Consider the following 23,021-nt stretch of genomic DNA (forward strand, 5'->3'; position numbering starts at 1 on the left):
TCCTTATCCTTGATCTTTGCCATTTTAATTACTATGTGTCTTGGTGTTGTTTTCTTGGGTCCCTTGTGTTGGGAGATCTGTGGATCTCCATGGCCTGAGAGACTATGTTCTTCCCCAGATTGGGGAAGTTTTCAGCAACTACCTCCTCAAAAACACTTTCTATCCCTTTCTTTCTCCCTTCTTCTTCTGGTATCCCTGTAATGCGAATATTGTTCCGCTTGGATTGGTCACACAGTTCTCTCAATATTCTTTCATTTTTAGAGATCCTTTTTTCTCTCTGTGCCTCAGCTTCTTTGTATTCCTCTTCTCTAGTTTCTATTTCATTTATTGTCTCCTCCACTGTATCCAACCTGCTTTTAATACTCTCCATCATGCTCTTCAATGATTGGATCTCCGACCTGAATTCATTCCTGAGTTCTTCGATGTCTTTCTGTACCTCCATTAGAATGTTGATGATTTTTATTTTGAACTCCCTTTCAGGAAGAGTCACGAGGTCCATATCATTTAAATCTTTCTCGGGAGTTGTATTAATAATTTTACTCTGGACAAGGTTCCTTTGGTGTTTCATGTTTGTATATGGTGCTCTCTAGTGTCCAGAAGTTCTATTCTGGAGCTGTTCAGCCCCTGAAGGAATGTCAGGGGTCGCAGGGGAGCAGTACTGGTACCTGGGGGGAGGAAAGGACTGTTCCCCACCTCCTGGCTGCTGTGCCTGTCTCCACTGCCTGAGCCAGTGGGCCGGTCACACAGGTATAAGTTTTTGTCCCAGAGCAGCCGGATATGGATCCCTGCTTTCCACAAGCAGCTGGAATCCCAGTCTCCCCAGGACCTCTGCCTGTATTAACTTTCCAACCTGGTAGTCATGCGAGTCTCATGAAAGCACCATGAAATGTAGGTTTGTCCTCCCAGAGCAGATTTCTGGAGCTAGGTATTCAGCAGTCCGAAGCCTTCCACTCCCTCCCTGCTCCATTTCTCTTTCTCCCACCAGTGAGCTGGGGTGTGGGAAGGGCTCGGGTCCCATGGAGCCACAGCTCTGGTATGTTACCCCATTTGGTGAGGTCTGCTCTTTTCTCCAGGTGTGTGCAGCCTGATGCCGTCTTCTTTCCTGTTGCTCTCTCAGGATTAGTTGCGTCAATTACATTTTCTAATTGTTTTAGGAGGAAGCCTCTGTCTCTTCTCTCACATTGCCATCTTTAATCCCGAATCCCCTCAGACCATATTTTAATTTAGAACCAAAGCTGTACTTTCCAGAGTTCCAGATTGTGATAAATGCAAATTTTTAAAATAAATCGAGACTCAAGAGGGGAGGTTCCTATTGCAAAGTTTGGTGTCAGGCGCAGAAAGAGTAGGGTTCCTTGTTTTCCAGGTATCTAGCTATTGATGATGGGAACCAGGAGAGAGGTTGATGGTTATCTTGCCCCAAGTTGCTGGATATATTTTCAAATATTTTGGACTTTGATCTGGGACAGAATTAAGATATTTGGAATCACTAAAACTTTTGAGATTAAAACTTTCTAAGGCAGGTCTAGAACAACCTTGAGTCTAGGATACCTTGGTCCTGTGGTTTAGTCTGTTTGGTCTGCTATAACAAAAACACCATACACTGGGGGATTAAACAGCAAACATTTACTTCACACAGTTTGGGAGGCTGGGAAGTCCAAGATCAAGGTGCTGTGGATTCAGTTTCTGGTGAGGACCTGTTTCCTGGTTCAGAGATGCCATCTTCTCACTGTGTCCTCACAAGGCAGAAGGGGTGAGGGAGCTCTGTGTGTTCTCTTTTATAAGTACACTAATTTCATTCATGAGGGCTCCAATCTCATGACCTAATCACCTCCCAAAGGCCATGCTTCCAAATACCATCACATTGGGGAGTAGATTTCAACATGTGAATTCTGGAGGCAGGGCTGGGGGGACACATATTCGGTCTAGCACCCTGCTAGTGAGGCGATATAATCCTGAGGAGGGTCTGTGCTCAGTGTGTTAGATCTCTTCGCTCTGCATGGTGGGGATTTAAATTACACTCATCCCTCCTCATTCCTGGGAATTATTCTGCCTACTTTCCAGAGGTTCTTTCTCAGCCTGCTTAGTTTCCTCACACATGAGCAGATGAGTATCCAGGCAAAGACGCAAGAACATTATATCCGAATCTCTCTTTCTTTGCTTTCTCTTCTCTGGTACCCTTCCGTGAAAATCCTGGTCTTCTGCCCTCCGCCCAGACCCCAAACACTGTCTCCTCAGTTCTATAAGGCCACCCAGGTTTGCTTTGTCCTTCTCCATGTGCTTAGCCAACAAACCTCTCTGCAGGCAGTGAGGTGGGGTACGCCTAGGCCTCCCTCGTTTGTTTCCCTTTTGTAGAGATCATTGTCCAGTGCTATTGTTCAATTTTTGAAAACTTCCGGTTCATTTTATCTCACATCCTAGGCTAGATTGGAACTCTAATCCTAATTATTTCCTTGTGGCTGGACGTAGGAGTTTCTTTCTCCTTATATTTAATATGTGACTCAAAGTTGCCTTTCCCAGAATGATTTCCTTGGCTATTCCAGTTCTTATACTCTACCTGACTCCTGACAAATTGAGTGATTCCCCTTCAGATCCTAAACCCTTGAGCCTGGTTGCCAACTGAAACAATGCTCACTAGTTCTATATGCACAGACGCGCTTCAGATTCACAGCCAATTCATAAGGTCAGTGTGATCACCTTTGTTTTTCATGGGCCAGTTAATTAAGACTCAAGGAGGTTATATTATTTGCTCAGGGCATCAGACAGTGGTAAAATCATGTCCTCTGACTCTTCCCATCCCATATCAAAATAAATTCCATGTAGAATTAAGGGTTAAATGGAAGAAATAAGAACACAAATGAACTAGAAGAAAACAGACATGGTTGTTTATCCAACTTCTAAATGTAAACAAAGCTAATGATGAAAGAAAGATTATTTTGTTGTGGGATTATATTGGGAACAAACCACACTTTCAGATTTAGGATGTATTTAAATTGCTCTTGATTATACTTTATTAATAATAATATTGTGATGAACATTTTTTTTCCCTGTAAGGTTCCTGGTGTTTGAATTTTTTAAAATTCAAGTATCATTGATAGATAATCTTATGTTGGTTTCACGTATACAACACAGTGGTTCAGCAGTTACTCATATCATTAAATCCTCACCCTCAATAGCACAGTTAGTACCTGTCAACACAGGAAGATGAATATCTTTTTTTATCAACTTTTCCTCTCTGTCCCATCTTGAACTATTTCTTAAAGCTTTTCCAGAACTAGAATTTAAGAATAATGTTTGTGTAATTTAAATTCTTTTTATAGATATTTCTGAAAAGATGGAATCAACTGATTTCCTATCAACCAGCACTATATGAAGATGTAGTCTGTATTATATATTGATTAAAATTTGGATCACCATTTGTGCTATTTGCTAGTTTTGCTCTTTTGAAATAATAAAATACAGCTTGCAACTTTGTTGTAAATGTTTTCCATTTCTGGTGTCACTGCATGTTATTAAAAAATTTTTAGGAATATTTTCATAATTTTTGTTCTATGCGAAGATCCAGGTGTTAGTGTTTTTCTTTTAAATTATTCATCTGATCTGTAGAAGTTAATTAAATGTTAAGGACATTATACATTTGTAATATTGCAAAAATTTTAAATACTGAAAATTTTTATTTTTATTTAACTGAAATTTTCATGCAAGAAATGAAGATTGCCTTAGGGAAGCCCTGATGTTTAAATAAGCAGATTGGAAGAAATGAGGTCTTAACCTGTATGAAATAAACATCTGTGCTGTCAATTTACTGTATCTGCCTGATCCTCCAGATTTGATCTTGCATGTAACTAACTGCCTCTCTCCCCACCCCATTCCCACCCTCCGTTTTTGAGCTGCACTCCCCCTGTAAATGGGATTTGAAGCATAAACAAATGGTAATTGTCTTTGATCTCATCTTCATTTCTCTTTTTTTCCCCACTAGACTGTTCTTGTGCTTTAAGTATCATAACATTCCCAGGATGGGCCTGTGAACCATCTGCCATTGTAGAAAGAGAGCAATTGAGAAGAAATCATGTGTAGATTAGAGGCTGTCTCCTTCTGTCTCTTAAACAAGCATATCTCAGATTCTTACTGTAGTATAAATGAGAGAGGTAAGCTAAATGTCCGGACCACTTAAGTTGCATGAAATTAGTATTGTGTGGTTGGACAATTTCCCCGAAGGGACCAAGAGGAGCATCTTTCCATGAATATCTCAGCAGAATCTTTTATATTGGAATGGAGGGAAAGAGCAGATGATACTGGTTAAAGCAAGGCAGAAAGTTAGAGACAATGACATAAAATATTTGTTCAAAATCTACTTTACATAGCCATAGCCCTTTCCTGTGTAAAAGCCATTCATTCATTTATTCACACACACACATGGCATGTCCTGTGCAGGCAATGACAGGTATGTGTGGGTGTGGATACATAGTCACGGTTCCTATAGAACCTCACAGTCCAATGAAGGAGCAGACAAGTAAATAAATCATGAGGTACTTTGACTATAACGGTGACCTTTGCCACTGATACATCTCAGAGTCCTAGCCTAGGAAACAAACTTGAATTGGATTTTGAGGGAAATGGAGGAGTTCATCAGATAGCTAAGGCAAATTGCCAGTCGTAGGCAGAGAGATGAGCATACACAAGGCCTGAAAGAATGAAACTACAACCAGTTTTGGTCAATGTTTGAAAAAAAGGCATGTGGTAAAGGTGGAAGATTACCAGGGAATTTTGACCAATTAGGTGTCATTGGGGTTTCACATGGGGCCATGGTCTGTGAAATGTCCCTTTGAGCTGAGTAAACCTGGAAAGTTGATTTTTATCAATGTATTGTGAAGAAATTTACTCCTCAGAGAGACTCACATTAGCCCAACTCTTGATAGACTGATATATATCCAGAAATCTTGTGTTAGTTTCCATTGACAAACCTAACTAACAATGAAGATGAGTGCTTTCATCAGCATATCATGACTTTGTGAACCCATACACAGGTTCAAAGAAGATGGATTCTTAGCTAAGAAGCTTGAATCACTTCTCTCCAAGGAGGAAAAGTCAAAGGGGCTCTTGGGCTCTCTTTCTCCTGGACAGAGATGTTTCCAGTGCCTCCCTGAATCTTTGCCACATTGACCAACAAATGGCCCTTCTGGTTCAAAACAGAATTCTAATTTATTGAGATTGTTAAACCATTCATTTAGATTATGGTTATGCCTTGCTTCCATCTGGGAGCCAGTGAGTACCCTGAGGATGACCCTACATATCTTTCCTCTCAGCCTTTGGATATCTTGTTCATCACTGTTTTATACTTCTTAGAACAGTGTCTATCCATAATTGGCATTAAGCAGATACCCCTTACAGAAGGAATGTGCTTTTCACTATATTCTTATTTTGTAGCTAAACTTTCAGAAGGTTATCTTATGGTCAACTGAGGTGGCAGTATTCTTGGCCTCTTTCTTCCATGCACCTCCTGAAACCTGATGGACCTAGAAATTAGAGTATGAGGGTGGTGATGAGTGACTTGTGGGGAAAGGTTAGAGTATGGAGAGTCTTATATTTTAAGTCAGGAATAACAAATAAAGGCCTAAGCTTATCAAACCTTCCTCTTCTTCATGGAAATCACTACCTTTTATTCTGTGTTAGGTAATTCTAGCTTTTGTAACAGATACCTCAGAGGTTTAACATGATTAAGTTGGTTTCTCTCTCATGCTCCAGGGTGAGTCTTCCATGTGGTGATTCAGGGATTCAAGCTCCTTTCATCTAGTGCTCTGCCACCCTTGAGAGCAGTAGTTGCCGATCTGTAGTTCTGGTCCAGGAGCTTCAGCATCTCCTGGGAACACATACACAATGCAAATTCCTGGGCCCCACCGCAGACCTACTGAACCAGAAACTCTGGGGGTAGGGCTCAGCTGTCTGGGGTTTAACAACAAGTACCCTGGGTGATTCTGATACACACTGACAATTTAGAGCCACATTTCTAAGAGGAAGCTGTAATTCTAGTGACTTGGGTTAGAATTTGTTCCAAAGAAATAATGTTATTATGGGTCATTAGATGCAGTAGGAATGGTAACTGTACCATGATTCAACAAATATGCACTGTTCTGTGTGCTAGACCCTATGGTAGGCATTGTAGATATGCTGGTGATTGACAAAGTGATCTATTGCTACTCTTCTTCAGATATGTTGGATTAAATAGGCTTTTGCTGTCTTACCTTGGTACTTAGACCAGTACCCAACTTATAGATATTTAGGCAATTAATAGATGTTTATCAAAAGAAAATGAAGGATGAGTGAATCATTTTATCTTCCTGGGATTCAGATTTCTAACCTGGGAAAAGAGGGAATTGGACTTCCAAATAATTTAATAATCTCCTGGGCCCCTTGCAGATGTATTGTAGCAAAAACATATCTCTAACACTTAAGGAAAACCCCTTCTTGGTGGGTAGTCATCTTGGTTCCCTTTGCTCCTTATAGTCCTAGGAAATGTTTAAAAGAATATTCCGGAGCAAAACCTCATCCCCAAAGGGAGAGGATTCCCTAGGTTAGAATAATAATAAGGATGAAAATGGTAATAATGATCAAAGTTAACAATCAGTGATTACTGACAAAAGCCAGCGTTTTACAAGTGCTATTTTACTGAATCCTCGCAGCCTTTGAGGTAGTTACTGTTGTTTATTCCCATATTAAGGATCAAGGTACCATGTCTAAGAGGTTTAACAAGATCACACATTTAGTAAGTGGGCAAATTGGGATTCAAGCTCAGGCTTTGTGAGGCTCTAAACCTGTATGCTTAACTTCTAGTTTAAACTATGGAGCCAACCTTAAGCTTATGAAAACAGAGGTAAACTCTTCGGCTATGGTGGGAAGGAACTGTATCAGAAGGGGAAGAATGTACTTTATTAAAGCTTCTGTAGTATATTGGTAGCAGGTGTGTGGAGCTTGGGAGAGAGAGGCCCTTTAGAGAAGATTGACAAGAAGGAGGGAGCTTCTCTGTCAGACAGAGCAGGGCCCAGGCATTTGTGTGCCTGGGTCTTGGCAGAGGCCCTGCCTACAGGCTGCAAGGCCTTGGACAAATCAATTAACCTTTATGAGCTTTACAAGCATATGGCCTATAAAATGAGGGTCATACCTTTAATGATTGTCTTGCATGGCCAGTATGAGGGTCCAATGAAAAAATTACAGTGCACATAAAAAAGGTACCCATGGAAGGCATTAATAGAAAGCAGAGCAGTAGTACTGGCCTTAATACAAAGCCACTAACATTGTCAAGGTGGTTCGAAAAAGATCTTTAACCTGGGCTTGGAAATTCGTACAAATTCCTCAGAGAAATGAGAGAAAGACCCTTACTGAAGAGACAGCCTATGCAGAGATGTGGAGGCAGGCAGCAACATGGGTTATGTCTGGCAAAAAGTAATTGACTTGTTTGAGTAGGAGGATGAGGCGTGGCTAGGGTATGAGCAACAGACGAGCATGGAGAGACAAGGCTTAGTGATACTTCTGATATTTTCCAGAAGAATGAAAAACCATATATTAATATTGAAATGAAAACAAATATAAAACTGTTACAAAAGCATAAGTGAAAAAAAAAGTTTTGTGCAAGCCTTCAGCAAGCTCCTCAGCAGCAATCCAAGCATTAGTTATTGCTTTTGTTGCTAATATTGCCAAGTTACAGCAAGCCAGGCATCGCCATTCTTAAAAGATTGCTTGCAATTTCCAACAGTGCCAGGGAAAGCTAAAACAAAAACAAAAACAAAAACAACAACAAAAAACCCAGTGGGAGGAGGGAAGTCATCTCAATCCAAATTGAAGGTGATTTATTACCATGAGTAATCAATAATTGTAGGTCCACATCAATTTTATATCTAATTTAAAAATTCGAGGTCTCAATGTGCTCATTAAAGAATATAATGGATTTACATATTTTAATTATGTTTTATGGATTGTGAACATAATGTAATTAAGAGACATTTCAGGAGGCATGATAAATGAATACGGTGGCCCGACATATGGCAGGAGACACCACACTGAGTGGACCTGGGGAGAGGAGTGCAGCCCCACGGCTGCTGGCCTAGGCCAGAGCATTAGGAAAACAGTCATGGTGATGGGAGCTGAAGCCGCCGCCAGGCACCGTGAGGAGACAGAGCAGCCAGACCAGCAGGAGGCCGCGTGCCGTATCTGAAGCATGGGCCTGCCTGCTTTAAACTGTCCTCTTCTGCTTCCCTTTCCCCCCTGCTGTTGCCTGAGCTTACAACCCCACTAGCTCTCTTTTTTTTAACTATGCTAAAAAAAAAACCCCACACATATAACATAGAATTCACTATCGTAACCATTTTCAAGTGTTCACTTCACTCATGTTAAATGCATTCACACTGGTTTGTAATAACCAGATCTCCAGAACACCTTTCAGCTCGCAAAACTGAAGCTCTGTCCCCATTAAACACTAACTCCCCATTCCCCCTCCTTCCAGTCCTTGGCACCCACCATTTTACTTTCTGTGTCTCCGAGTTTGACCATTCGAGGTCCCTCATGTAAGTGGAGTCATATAGGATTTGTCTTTTTGTGACTGCTGTATTCCACTGAGCATCGTGTCCTGAAGGGTCATCTGTTGCAGTGTGTAACAGGATTCCTCTCCCTTTGAGGCTAAATGTTCCTCTGTATGTATACGTCACATTTTCTTTATCTGCTCACCCTTCGCGGACATTTGACAGAACTGGTAACTCTTCTCTGCACAGTTGTGTTGCCCCTCCAACCTGCCTCCCTCGCCCCATTCTCAGGATTCCTTAGACTTGCCTCAGCTGACTGAGGGCTCCTGCCAAGATGACCAGGTCTCCCCTCTTTTTAAAATCTGTTGATCTTTGGGTCCCTGCACTCCTTACAGTATCCTTCCCATTTTTGCCTGGCAGTTGTCTCTCCTTCAGCTATGTGGTCCACCTGTTCCAGGCCAGGTCATTTCTACCCAGATTTTACCACTTTCAAACACATTTGCAACTTCAGCCTTTTGCACATCCTGCGTCTGTTTCTGGAATCTCTGAGTCTAGTATTCTTGAGGCCCCTCTGGATGCACCTTCCTCTGGGCCGTCTCTTAACCAAGCAAAGAAGAGTCTGGGACAGGGTTGGCAAAATACAATCAGTGGACCATATTCAGCCCTCTGCCTGTTTTTTTTTTTTCAATTTTATTCCTCTGCCTGTTTTTATACACAAAGTTTTGTTGGGACACACCATACCCATTGTTTATGTATTGTCTGTGGCTGCCTCACCCACTACAATTCAGAACTCCCTAAAGGAAATATTTTCCCACCCCTGCTCTAGGCCATCACTGTGTTCAAATCCATCTGCTACTTCCTAACTATGACCTTGGCTAACTCAACATTCCTGAAAGAGGGTAATAATGATAATAATACCCATTTCACAGCTATTATGGGGACTGAGGCAATACATATAAAGCTCCAGCATGGCCATTAAGGCAACAAGGGTGTCTGTAGGATTCTCAAACAGATGCCACTCAACCCTGACAGTGGTTGCAGCCCACACTTCTCTTCCCTGAAGGCAGTGTGGCACATACAAAGAGTGTGGGCTTTGGGGTGTAAAAATTTAGGGTCCAAATTCCAGACCACACCTATTCTTAATGTGAACTTGGGACTTTGATTTTCTCATCTGCAGCCTGAGTAAAATAATACCTGGCCTTCAGGTTTATTGTGGGTATTAAAAGCAGCATGTATTAATGATGATCTGTGGATTAAAAACATACTGTAGACAACAGCGGGAAGCAGACACACAGAACAGGACAGTTTCCTTTCTCCCTTCCTCTGATCTGTCTCTGAAGGTCGAGGTTCACAGTTCACAGCTCTAAATTGCTTGCTTTGCTCAAATATCTTTGCAACAGGCTTCCACCTACTGAGAGAATCGTCAATGGGCCTCTTGGGCTGATGCCCCTGGGAGTGCTCCCTTCACATCTCAGGGTCCTTGTGCATCTCGCTGTTCTTCTCTCGGGGAATGATGTAGTAATTGTCATTTATATTGACCTGCAGTCCATCGCTTTCCCGTCCTCGCAATTACTATTGGCCTCTAGGGGGAGCTCAAGACTTCATCATCCTTGCTGGCCTGGCTCAAAGGCAGGTACTGTCACAAGTTAGTCAACTAGTAGATACTCAGTAAATATTTGCTGAATGAAAAGCGGGATGAATGGAGAGATGGGTGTAAGGAATAAGGGTAAAGCTGGACTTCAGAGGCTTTTTCTAAATTAAAGTTTTACGTTTGGATTTTCTCTTTGCTTCATGATTGGTTCTATAAGCCTTAGGACATCTTCAACTTAGGTGGGGGCAAATTCACTGTTCATTCTGCTGCCATTCCTCATTAGGAAGCTAGGTGCCAATGATAGGGCAAAAAACAAAGGCAAAGCACAGCCTGGCATGGGTGCTTAGGCCAGCCATGCCCAGACCTGTGCACAAACATTCCTGACCTAGGTGTGTTTCCCTTCATTCTTTGTCTCAGCTCAACCTCAGCAAATGGGGCCTTAGGAGCCAGAACTGGAGGCCTATGGGAAGGAGACAAAGGTGGCCACTGAGCCTAGGGTCTTTGTTCCCTTTGGGCAGAAACATCTCCTGACACAGATATTGTCTAATTCTAATTTATATGGCAGCTAAACCAGTGTTTAAGAACAAAAAATCCAAATAGAAAAACGTATTCCTTACCCTGAAATTTTCATCTGAGAAGGACTTAAGCCACAGTTGATGGCTGGTCAAGGATGTTGGATACTGATTCTTAGCTTACTCATATTTTTTGTTCTCCCTTTCTGTCCTGGAAATGAACAACAGGATGGTTTCGTAGAGTTAAAACTAACTTGTGAGGGCATCAAGGAAACTTTCCCATAGGTGGTAAAGTCAGAATTGAGTTTTGAGCATGAAAGGTGAGTATGGGAGATATTTCCCACTAGGGGGGAATAGCATGTACAAAGGTGGAGGGTTGAGACAAAGCCTAGAACATGATATGTTGATATTAGAGATCACTGGAAGTTGGGGTTTAAGGAAGGAGTGGTAGGAGATGAAGCTAAAATTACATGAGTTACAATAAATGGCAGGACTGGTATTCATTCTTTCAACAACTGCTTTTTGAGCATCAACTGTATATACTCTTCTTGGAGCTATAAGTATATGAACAAACATACCAATCCTGGCCTTCAGGGAGTGTGCATCTACTACACAATTCAGAGGTGACTGCATCCATCCAAGGGTAGTGGGGAGTTAGCAAAGGAAAAGTTAAGTGAGATGGTCAGGACATCAGAGTTGTGTTTTAGAAAGATTATCGATATGGTTATGGAGGAAGAACTGGAGCCTGGACATGAGATGTGGGAAGGTCTGGAGAACCCACTGCAATACCACAATGAAGAGGTGACTTAGGGCAGATTGGGGTGTGGAAAGTCAGGGGGACAGAATTGGAAGTTATTACAGAGGTAGATTTCTGAAGTATATTGGGAAGAACTTGGTAATATTTTGCAACCAATTGAATGTTGAGTGCAAGGGATGAAGGAATACCCAAGGAGAACCAATGTCTCAAGCTGTATATGGTGCAACTCACCGAGGTAGGAGATTAAAGGTAAAATGGGTTTTCAGGGGAACACATAAGGTTTTGGACACATTGACTTGCTCCGCCTGGGGCCCTGACAGAGATGCGTCTGGTAGGCAGCTGGGTGTTGTCAAATGCTCAAGAACCTCCCAGGTGGGCATTAGAGATTCAGATTTGGGAGTCACGAGGGAATTGCTCCAAGTAGAGTGAGAAAGAGGAACTGGAAAAGGCAAAGGGGAGATTGCACTCAGAGAGCGGGGAGCAGTAGAGGGTCTGTGGGGGAACAATAGAAGTACAGAAGTTTCATTAAAGCAGTGATTGAAAGTAACAAATTCTGTGGAGAGATCTGACCGAAGACAGGTGGAAAGGCATTGGTGGCCAAGGCTGGGTGGCATCATTGTCTTTGACAGGGTGAAGAGCGTGTTGCCCCAGCCTTAAGATCAATGGGGAAGTGAGGAAAACAGGAATAGTGAAGAACCATTTCTCATGTTGGGAAGGAGGTTTAGGCCTGAGTGATGGGGAGGGTTGAGGGTAGAGATTTTTTAAAATGGAAAGTGACTTGCCTTCCTGTTGAAACCTTTTCGGTGCCACCAGCTGGGAACGTTGACCAAGACGTTTGTTTCTTCTGGGAGGTCTTCTCCAATGCTGGTAACAACCAGCAGACTAATATTCTCAGTGGGCATCTCCCACACCTGTCTAAAGTGTTACATTATGTGGCAAGAGCATCTATGAGCATGGAAATATCTGGAGTGTTGAGTACTGTCTCTGAAAAAAAAAATGGAGAGGAATGACCTCTTCCACGTCTACAAATTGGCACACATGGAAACCCTGGTTCTTGACTTTTGTGGTCATCTTGAGCTCTACCCACTTACTAGCTATGTAACGATGGGCCAGCTACTTACTCTCTCTGAGTCTCCATTTTCTTATTTATGAAACAGCAACAATATGTGATTACAGGGATGTTTTGGAGACTCACATTCTGCACCATTAATTTTCTTGGAGTCTCACATACTTAGGCTGTCAATAAATGTTTGCCTTCTCTTCCCCATACCCTACTGGCATTTATTACCACGCATTTGATTACTTTGGCTTAAGCCAACTCCCTTAACAAATGTTTCCACCTTAGATTAAAATTAATTCAAAGAGACCAGCAACACACCCTGTAAGGGACTAAGAAAATGGCATTAATTTTGTAAATTAATAAATATGCAAATGGAAGCTTTGTATGGAATAGGCTATATAAGCAGGAAGTAAATTGTGTTGTAAATTATGCATTGCCATATGGAGCAGATATACCCTTGACTTAGCATGCAAAGCAGAGAAAGCGGGAGCAGACCTTGCTGTAATGGCTTCTGAGAATGAGTGGCATGCTCCTCCAACAGCAACCCCGGTGCTGAGTCATGCAGCTGGTTCTGGAGTGACAGCAGAAGCCTGTGGTGAGCAGGCTGCTACCCAGCCATTGCTGAGAATGATCTGGCCACCAAAGGAGGGGCAACCATGAGCTCATGTGGGACAGTCCTCTGTGCACTGAGCACACTGCCTGGAGTTGGGCAGGTGTCGGCTGGGTGCTCACAGGATGGCAAGTCTTGCTGGTGGTACCACAATTGCCACTCTAAGACAGGTGTGACTGGCCTGGGGAAATGTGTGTGACTGCTGGATCAATCCATCAATCATTAAAGCACAGATAGTCTAAGAGCAGTCCAGGTGTTCCACATTGTGCTAAATAGATGCTGGAGGGCGGTGGTTCCCCATTATGACTATTCAGCAGAATCAGCCAGAGAACTTTTTGAAAATAGATTCCTGGGCTCCTACCTCCAGGATTCTGAAGCAGCAGGTCTGGGCTAGGAATGTCAATCTGATTCCAAAGTCCCAGATGATTCCTGTGATCAGCTAGGTTTGGAGGTTATGGCTGCAGAAAAAGTTTTTCCTTGGTCCTGGCTTTTAAGGATCTTAGAACATAGCTGGGAAGGCAAGGTGAGGCTTCCAGACCCAAACCTGACTTATGTTTTTATTGTCTATGTACGAGCTTAGCAGTGAGGCAAACAGTGAACCCCAGGGAGGAATTTTTAATAGCTGGATAGATGAGTGAAGGCTGATGCAGGGCTGTAAGCCATGGCTGGTTCTGAGTAACAAAGACAGAAGGCAGGGAGACATTTGAAGCTGGAGAATTCAGCTGCCACAGAAGATGGGATCAGGAGACATCTTCTGATGTGCAGACAGGCAGCTTAAGTCTGGAATGCCAGTTAAAGATGAGGCTCTTAACTTTGGGGGTTATTTAAACTGTTTTTTTTTTCTATGGATATGCTAAGCAGTGGTACCTGTCCAGGTATGGCTTGAGACCTGTGTGCTCAGGGCCTGATGCTTATAAAGCTGTGCAGGTTGCTCAAGTGATCATCCACATCGTTGGGACCCACATGGCACACACAACCAAGGATAATTTTGAAAACTCATTTCTCTTTGACAATGGAGCTATGCTAGAAAGACCTAGGGTTCCTGCACATGTCTTTCATCTCTCTCCTTCTCAAAACAACAGTTCTCTCACTCATCCTCTTTCCCTCACCTCTTACCCCTGCTTTCCGCAGGATGAGGATCAAAGACTGGTCTGACAAGGACGAGGAAGAAATGAGATTGGCCAAGCCAGCATCATCTTTAAAGAAAAGGGGACACTCAGAACTTAATCACGGCTAGCCTGTCCCGTGAAATTAAAACAGTCACCAGCACTGCACATTCAACCCTGGATGGGCTCTAGCGTTGTGGCAGTGGCTCTCTGTGGGGGCTGGCCACCTTCTCTGGGGGCTTCAGAAATGCACATACTTAGCTACTCCCTGGGCCTACTGAAAATGAAGCTCTAGGATGGGGCCTGGGAAGCTGCATTCTCAACACTCTCCACCAGTGCTTTCAATGTGGCTTACCCCTTCCCACTTCTGCAGCATCTCCACAAGGGGCTGGTCTGGCCCAGGCTTACACCCTCTGCATGATGAAAAACTCACTCATTTGTGACACAGCCGGGAAAGCCGTGCCTCCCAGACCATGGCTCTTATGCTATAGATTGCGTGGGTGGATTCATCGGCAGTCATGGTGATGTGCCAATAAACCCTGTTTGCTCACATTCAAGCTGGTGCATGAATGTGCACCATTGGACCTAAGCCTCCAAGGCTTGCTTTCTTCACCTGTAAAACGGGAGTGTTAAGAAATCTGATCTTGCAAGAGAGCTGCAAGGGTTAAAGGAGGCACTGTGTTCAAAGGCAGAAGGGGCCTGAGCCACATCTGCCTGCAGAGACCTGCACCACCTGCAGGTGCTGGTTCTGTCCTCTGAGCTGACTCCCTTCCATTTAGCAGGTCTTCACATCTTCCCTGAAGCCTGTGACCCTGCACCTGCCTGTCTCCTCTCCAGGCTAACCGTCCCCATGCATCCATGAGAGCTGGCTGTGTTTGCCATCCCTGGAGGGATCTCATTTTACAGCTGGCCAAACCCCAGCATGCAAAGTTCATGTCCTTGTAAACTCATGCAGTTACAGAGATGTCCGGGCAGCAGGTGGCAAAATGGTGTTGTTATTGGAACCACATAGATAATCATGCCTTGCTACTAATAATTCTCCATCTAGTTCATGTTTTATAATTTACAAGGGGCTTCTGCATCCATTATCTCATTCAGCCCTCCCAAGGATCCTGGGCAGGATGATTTAGTACAGCAAGGCTACCACCTTGCCCTTTTCAAAGTGCCTCTATACCCATTATCTCACAGGATCGTTTTCACACCCTCAGGAGATAGAAAGGGCAGGGATTATCAGAGGATGAGACCAAGAAACAGAGAGGCAAGTGCTGGCATAGTTCCCACAAAGCACTGACACATCAGGCCTCGGACTGGACACAAGTCCCTTTCAATACCTGCCCTGCTTTCCTGACATAACTTTCCTGAACAGGTAAGCTTTATTTCCCCTTCTGGAATGTTAGGATAAAACTGGCATATAGTGCCTGAAAACTGTGTTCTCATCAGTAAGAATTTTACAGAAGCCAGAACAACTGCTTTTTTACCAAGCTGAGCCATTATATCCTTTGCTCAAGGTCAAGATCTAGCCACCACCATCATACCTTGGGTGCACCTGCTGACCGGCACAAAGCCCCAGAACATGTGCTCAGGGCCTCCAGGGCAGGCAGGATGGTGACCATGGCTCACGCCCAAGTCCAGACTGAGCATTTCTCTGCCAAGTAGAGGTCAGGAGACTTGGCCATCTGTGGGCTTCCTTCGTTTTGCCTTCTGCTTGCCGGCAGGCCCTGGGGCTGGAGCTGGGTGCTGTAAGCCCGCCAGCCTGCCTCATGCCTCATGCCTCCTCCTCAGGCCTTGGGTGATCTGAAAGTGCCCAAGGGAAAGAAAAGACGCCAAATCCACCCAGCCTCATGTGCCTCTTGCAGCATAGAGGGGATTGCTCAGAATGGGGACTCAGTCAGCCATGCTGAGTGTGGCCTGTCGGCTCAGGGAGCGGGATTGAGGGGCTGGAGGCCAGGGTACAGGTGGAGATGGGAGGGAGTATCAGCTGGGGAGCACTCTCCACCCTGGTTGGGGGACCAGGAGGTGGAAGCTTTGGAGACAGAATCACGGCATGGTAGGAGACCAAAGGGAGTAAAGTCCTGGGCAGAGACTGAGTGTGTCCATGGTTATGACTTTGAGGAGGTGGAAAGGGTGAAGGGAAGGAAGCAGGGCTCTGTTCCTGACTCATTGCTCTCTCTCCCACTCCTGTTCCAGCCCTCTGTCTCTCTGCTGTTGCGGGCACCACTCTATTCCTCTGGTATGATTATTGGTTTAGTTGTGTCTTCACTAAAGTTGACACTCTGAATGCTGTATGTGAGGTGATGGTGCAGATGGCGGGTTCCTGAAGCATAACTCGGGGAAAGGGAAGGTCAGATTGAAGCCCAAATATGGGAGGGAATCATTGCCCCGTAGCCCTCAGGGAACCAGTGGGGGAATTCAGGGGCAAGCATGAAGACCCAATGAACCTGTAACTGTTATATTCCTGTCTGCAAAGTCCAGAAGCTGAGATTGACTTTTCATTTTTTTCTTTTTCTCAGCAAGGCTTCCCTACCTTTAATACAATGTTCTTTCCAAGATGCATCCTTTAAGGACTTAAGTCTTAGGTAGCTATTTAAAGGGAGCTAGCAGGCTGGTGTTCTGAGACCAGAAATGCTTTGGAAATGTTCAATCGTGGACAATGTGGCTGAAAGGAAAATACTTGGATTTAGTAGACCTGGATTCAAGTCTTAGTCCTATTTTTTTTTTAATTAATAGACTATTTTTTGGAGCAGATCCAGGTTCACAACAAAAATGGTCAGAGATTGCCTAGGTACTTTCTCCACACACCTGTACAGCTTCCTCTATGATCAACATCCCCCACCAGAGTGGTACATTTGTTATAATTGATGAACCTGCCCTGACACATCCTTATCACCCAAAATTCAGAGTTTACTTTACGGTTCACTCTTGCTGTTGTACGTTCTATAGGTTTGGACAAATGTATAAGGACATTTATGCACCAATACAATATCATACATAGTATTTTCACTGTCTTAAAAATCCTCTGTGCTCCACTGGTTCATCCCTCCTTCCTCCCTAACCCCTGGCAACCACTGAGCTTTTTATTGTCTCCCTAGTTTTGCCTCTTCCAGAATGTTGTATAATTGGAAGGGCCTTACTTTTTTTGTGATTAGGCTGAGCCATGTGAAATTGACATTTTCTAGGTCAACCTCAGCAATTTTGTGTGGTTGAACGTAATAGATGTGGGGACACAGGACGAGTCTGTCAGCATCTCCTGTTTGTGTCCGTGGGTCTTGCTGTGAAGTCAAGCCCCTTCCGCCTCCAGTCAGCACCCCAATCAGGCCCAAGCCTGCAGTGCCTACCTGGCATTGAGAATCTCTAGAATCAAGTTGATTTTCCTCCACCATCCTGGTATCACCTCAGTCCAGACCCTCATCCTATTGTGGCTCTGCTCTTGTGACAGCCCCTGAGTGGTTTCCATGACCCCATTCCTCCTACCATAGCAGAGGTAATGTTTTAAATCTAGATCTGGATGGAGATAGATCCCCAGTGGCACTGCTCTTTGCTGGACAACTTCCACTGCCTGCCCCTGAGCATGAGGCCGAACAGGGCAATAGGCAGGGCCTTCCTGATCTGGGCCCTCCTCACACCTCGAGCTCTGCTCCCTGACTGCCCCTCTGCAGAGCTGGCCACTCAGGCCTCACACGCTTCCTCCTTCCCCATGGCTCGGTATCTGTGCACATCCCCCTCTCCCTGTCTTAATGCCCTGCCCTCTCTCCCCACCTGAAAAAATCCAATTTGTCACCCAAGACCCAGCCCATCCTTCTTTGCCCTCGGTTTCCAAGTTGCTCTGCACTTTCTGCTGTCTGTTTGCATGACTGCGTGCTGTGATTGACTGTGAGCCAGGGGCAGGGACTCTGCCTTACTCATCTGGCATCCCCGGTGCTGGCATTCAGGAAATATTGGTTAGATGCATGAATAAGTTAATATATGAATTCATGTGGCACATGAACTCTGAGCAAAAAGACCAGGATCTATTCCTTCCCAAAACAGAATTACAATGCTTTGCAATTCCTGGTCTTCTTAAAGCCCAAAACTCTGAAGTTTCAGGCAAAGTATCAAGGTTTTATTTCAGGCATGATTTTCTGAAGAGTAGTAACAAAACATTTTCAAGGATGAAGGGGTGTCGTTTTCAATCAGTTCTGGCCAGTGATCTGACTGCTTGAGGGCCCAGTGCACCATTGCTCCAGTGGAGGTCATGCACATATGTGTTTGTGTGTGTGTGTGAGTGTGTCCTGGGGAAGCAGCTGGCAGACAGGAAACCAGAGTTGGGTTGACAGGGCCCTTAAGCAGCACCATATTTATACCCTGATCAATTTTCCATACAAACACTTTAGTGCTGCCATCAATCCAGTGGACACTCCAGTCAATCGGATCCAAAGCTGGCAGAGGAGTGGAGACAAAAAGACTATGTTAGAAGGTTTAATTCAGCTGGTGGCAGTGAAGGCTTTGAAAGTCCTACCCACTAACCCACTGACTATAATTCTTTCTATTCTTCCCAAATATCTGGGGGCTGTCTCTATAAACTATTGCCCATTATGCCTCCCTCTTATCTCCTCATCATTGAAATATGGAGGATTGTGGGCCAGCAAATAGGCCATACAACCTCTTTGTACTTTTCCCTGGAGGTAAGCACTGTAGGCAAAATCTCTGAATTAACTGGCCTGTCCATGGCCCAGCATCACCAGTGGCAGTTGGGGGGACAACACTGCTTTCTGGGGTTCAGAGCTACTGAAAATTCTGCTGTGACTATAAATGTCCTGCACCTGCTGGTTGGTCTGATCCAGGCCTGGATAGACCGATCAGGAAGGTTTCCCAGACAGCATGGAATAGACGGAGTATTTGATGAGGTCCAGAATCTCCTGGCTTACCAGTCTGTTCTCAGCATGCCAGGCTCAGAAGATGTGGGCAACCACCAGCCCTGTGCCCATAAGATGTGGACTCTGTGATGTCATTCCAACTTGCCATTCACGCAGATACAGCGAGACCACAGTCTTAACAGGCTGCTCTGGTTTCAGATCTTTGTAGACCATGCACGCACTTATTTTTGGTGGATCTATGGTATAATATATAAAAAGGTACCCACCTCCCATGATTAATCCACACATGCATGTATGTGTATCATTGAAGATTGAGTGGGTTGCAGTTGATTGATTTATCATCTTATGTCTTACAGACTTTAAATTAAATGCATTTTAATGTGTGACTCTCTAGTTTTCTTCTCACATTTTGGAACCAAAGTATCTGTTTTTCTGGTGCAGGCTCGGAGCTCTATGTGGCTTTTTGTTTTCACCCAAAGTATTCCAGGGAAAGGTCTCTCCATGTGAGCATCTCTGTGGCTTTCCGTGTGTCTACCGTGAAGGCTCTGGGCACCTGCATGTGTGGCTTAGCTCCTGAGTCTGTGACTGGTACACATTAGCCCTGCTGGGCTGCTCCCCCTCGGGTTAGCCGCTCTGTGCACAGCTGTGCTCTGAGTGCTCTGTCATCCTGACCAAGGCACTGACCTTTCTCTGATGTCAGAGTCCCAGTTTTTGGATCTCAGACCTTCCTCTTTCTTAGAACGCTCCCTTATTTCAGCAAAGCATGTCAGGTAGAGGCTTTTTGAGAAAGGTACTTGGAAGCCTGGAAAGTAGTTTCCTTTGGATACCAGGAGAGCTTTTGTTTTCAACAATCCCCTTTACACACACACACACCACACACACACACACACACACACACACACACACACACACACACAACCTTCATTCTCTCCTTTCCAACACACAAATGAAAAGTTTTCTTTGATAAAATTAGTTTTGATCGTGGATTCTATTTACGTTTTTGTTAAAATGATCTAATTTGCTGCAAGGCATTGTAGATGACTTCGATCAACTACTGGAAGGCATGTATAGCCAAGGGTAGGGAAAAAAAGCACAAAAATGCATGTTATGACCTGAATGATCCCCTCCTCCCCAGTTCATGTGTGGAAGCCCTAAGCCCCAGTGTGACTGTATTTGGAGACAGGGCCTTTCAGAAAGTAATGAGGGTTAAATGAGGCCATAAAGGTGGAGCCCTGACCTGATAGGAGTGATGACCGTAGGAGAAAAGGAAGAAACGCCAGGTTCTCACTGTGTGTGGGCACAGAGGAAAGGCCACGTGGGCCCACCGTAAGAACGCAGCCGACTGCAAGCCTAGGAGTGAGCCGTCAGGAGAAACCAAACCTGCCCCGCGCCTTGATCTCGGACTTCCAACCTCGAGAAGTGTGACACAGGAAGTGTTTGTCGTTTAAGCCCCCCATCTATGGTATTTTGCTATGGCAGACTGAATGTTTTAAGATTTTATCTTACTCTGTTGGTAGCATGAGGTTAGTAAACATTTCCTATCTGATTCTGGGAGAAATGAACTGAACTGGTAAGAATTTTTAAAGGGACCGAGTGAAAGACCAGTTTCAAAGGATGCTCAGGACTTGCTGCATTGGCTGAGGCCGGCAGCTAAGTATAGCTTGGGAGCTGCCTCCTCGGGGCTCTTGCCTCCCATGTAGCCTTTGTATCTTCTGCTCCGAGGGAGCGATTTTGGAGCTTTCCCAGCTACTTAATTCCCACGTGTCATGGGTTTGTCATTTGCAAGTTAAATCACAAACCTGGATGGTGGCCAGGTGTTGGGACTTGCTCTCTCCTCTTCTACCTTTCGATTGATGTTACTGTTTACTTACTGATAAGTTGAAATTCTCCCTGCTGCATTTTACAAATAATCTGGCAAATCCTTGAGATTTATTTTAACGATTGATTAGAAAAGTCAATGTTGTACACAAAGGATTAAAGAAAGAAATATCTGGAATCTACTTAAGTATCTGTTATCTCAAAGGCTGTCTTGATTCCTCCAAATTTATACAGCCACAGGCAGAAAGGGGTGGAAAATTCCTATGGATTTACTGCATAGTCTACATAATGGGAAGAACACCAGGCTGGCCATTAGAACACATTGGTGCTAATCTGAATCTATCCACTGACTGATGGTATCACCTCAAATTATTTAACTGCCCCAAGCCCCTGTTTGCATTTTTTTATAGTGGTAAAATATGCATAGTATAAATTTACTATCTTAACTGTTTTTAACTGTATGGGTGATAGTGCTATCGTATCCTGTTGTGCAAAGATTTTCAAGAACTTCCTTATCTTGCAAAACTGAAACTCTATACCCGTTGAACATTGGTATACAACGAGTACAAAGACTTTGACTGGATTTCTTTTTCACCATTAACAATACCCATCTACAAAAAAGGAAACATCATCCTAACCTTTCCCACTTCCAATCTGTAATGCTGTGTTGAGTCCTAGGAAATTGCCGAAGAAGCTGAACAACTCTTCAAATGCCAGGACTTAATACAAACCAGAGCTCAGCTCATTGGGGTGACTAAGGGTCATCTTATGAATCTGGCAATGGCCTAAAAAGTCTAGCAGTCTGGTTACTTTTGGATGTCCAGAGTTTTGATTATAGACATACCCTAACAATTTTGAGAAGAACTAGAAAAATTCATTAGAAAGATATGTTTCAGAAAAATTTTTATTTTAATTGCAGATAAATAACTGCTGGGTACAAAGTTATTAACTGGTTTAGTCCATCTTATGGTACCCTCATTCTGTGCTTAGTACATTGTAGTTGTAGCCTTGTCACCTGTCATCTTGGCCAGCAGATTCCCAAGGACGACTCTGTGGATGCAGGATGAAAATGCTACCGTTTGGATTTCCAGGACTTGTTATAGCATCTATTTTTGTGTTTTGTTATATATACAGCACTTTAGTACTTGGGTACATGTAAATAATTTGTACATAAATAATTATGCACGAATTGGAATGCATGTTCTTCTTTATTAATTAATGGCAGTCAGGAACAAAAAGCTTTAATGGTCAATAACCTAGTTCCAGTATCAATCAGTAATTGTTCTCCAGAGAAATAGAGCCGATAGGAGATATGTGCACACACACGCACACTCACTCACACATACACACACACACACACACACACACACACATGCATGCACATATGTATAGAGAGAGATTTACCTTTTATTTTAAGGAATTTATTTGTTCATACAATTGTGGGGGCTGGTAAGTTCAAAATCTGTAAGGCAGTTAAAAAATTAAGGCAGGATTTCTATGTTAAGAGTCTTGAAGCAGAATTTCTTCTCCAGGAAACCTCAGTTTTGCTCTTACGACCTTCAAATGATTGGATGAGTTCCCCCCACCATATCCAGGGTAATCCCCTTCCCTTAAAGCCAGATGATTACAGATGTTAAGCACATGGACAAGACGCTCTTACTGCAACACCTACATTAGGGTTTGATTACAAAACTGAATACTGTAGCCTAGTCAAGTGAACACATAAAACTCACCATCACCTTGTCCCATCGCCAAGTTTCTTAATTGGTCTCCTGGACCCAGTCTGTCCCTGTTCCAGGCCACCCTCCATGTCATTTCTAGACTCAGATTACCAAAGCACATCTCTCCTTGGCTTGATGTCCATTGCCACTAGGTGAAGACCAAGTCCTTGGACTGGCCTTCTGTGCCATTTAGACTGGAGCAGTAATAGTACTTCCAGCTTTTTGCTGACATAAGTATCTCATGCATGCAAAATCCTGCTCCCTACTATTTCTTATCCCATCTGCCCCACACCTGGGCTTTCCTGACAATATGCCCCCTTGAGCATTGCCTACGGGCTTGTCTCTGCCTTCCAGGTCTGCCTATCAAACTCCTTCCCTCTTCCATCAACATGGCCAGTATCCAACTCATTATCTTACTTAGAAATATGCTTCCTCTGTGATGTTTCTGGGGCCTGTTAATGTATTCCTTCCCCCTGCATGGGC

Source organism: Manis javanica, chromosome 10 (genome assembly GCF_040802235.1).
Source record: "Manis javanica isolate MJ-LG chromosome 10, MJ_LKY, whole genome shotgun sequence".
NCBI lineage: Eukaryota > Metazoa > Chordata > Mammalia > Pholidota > Manidae > Manis > Manis javanica.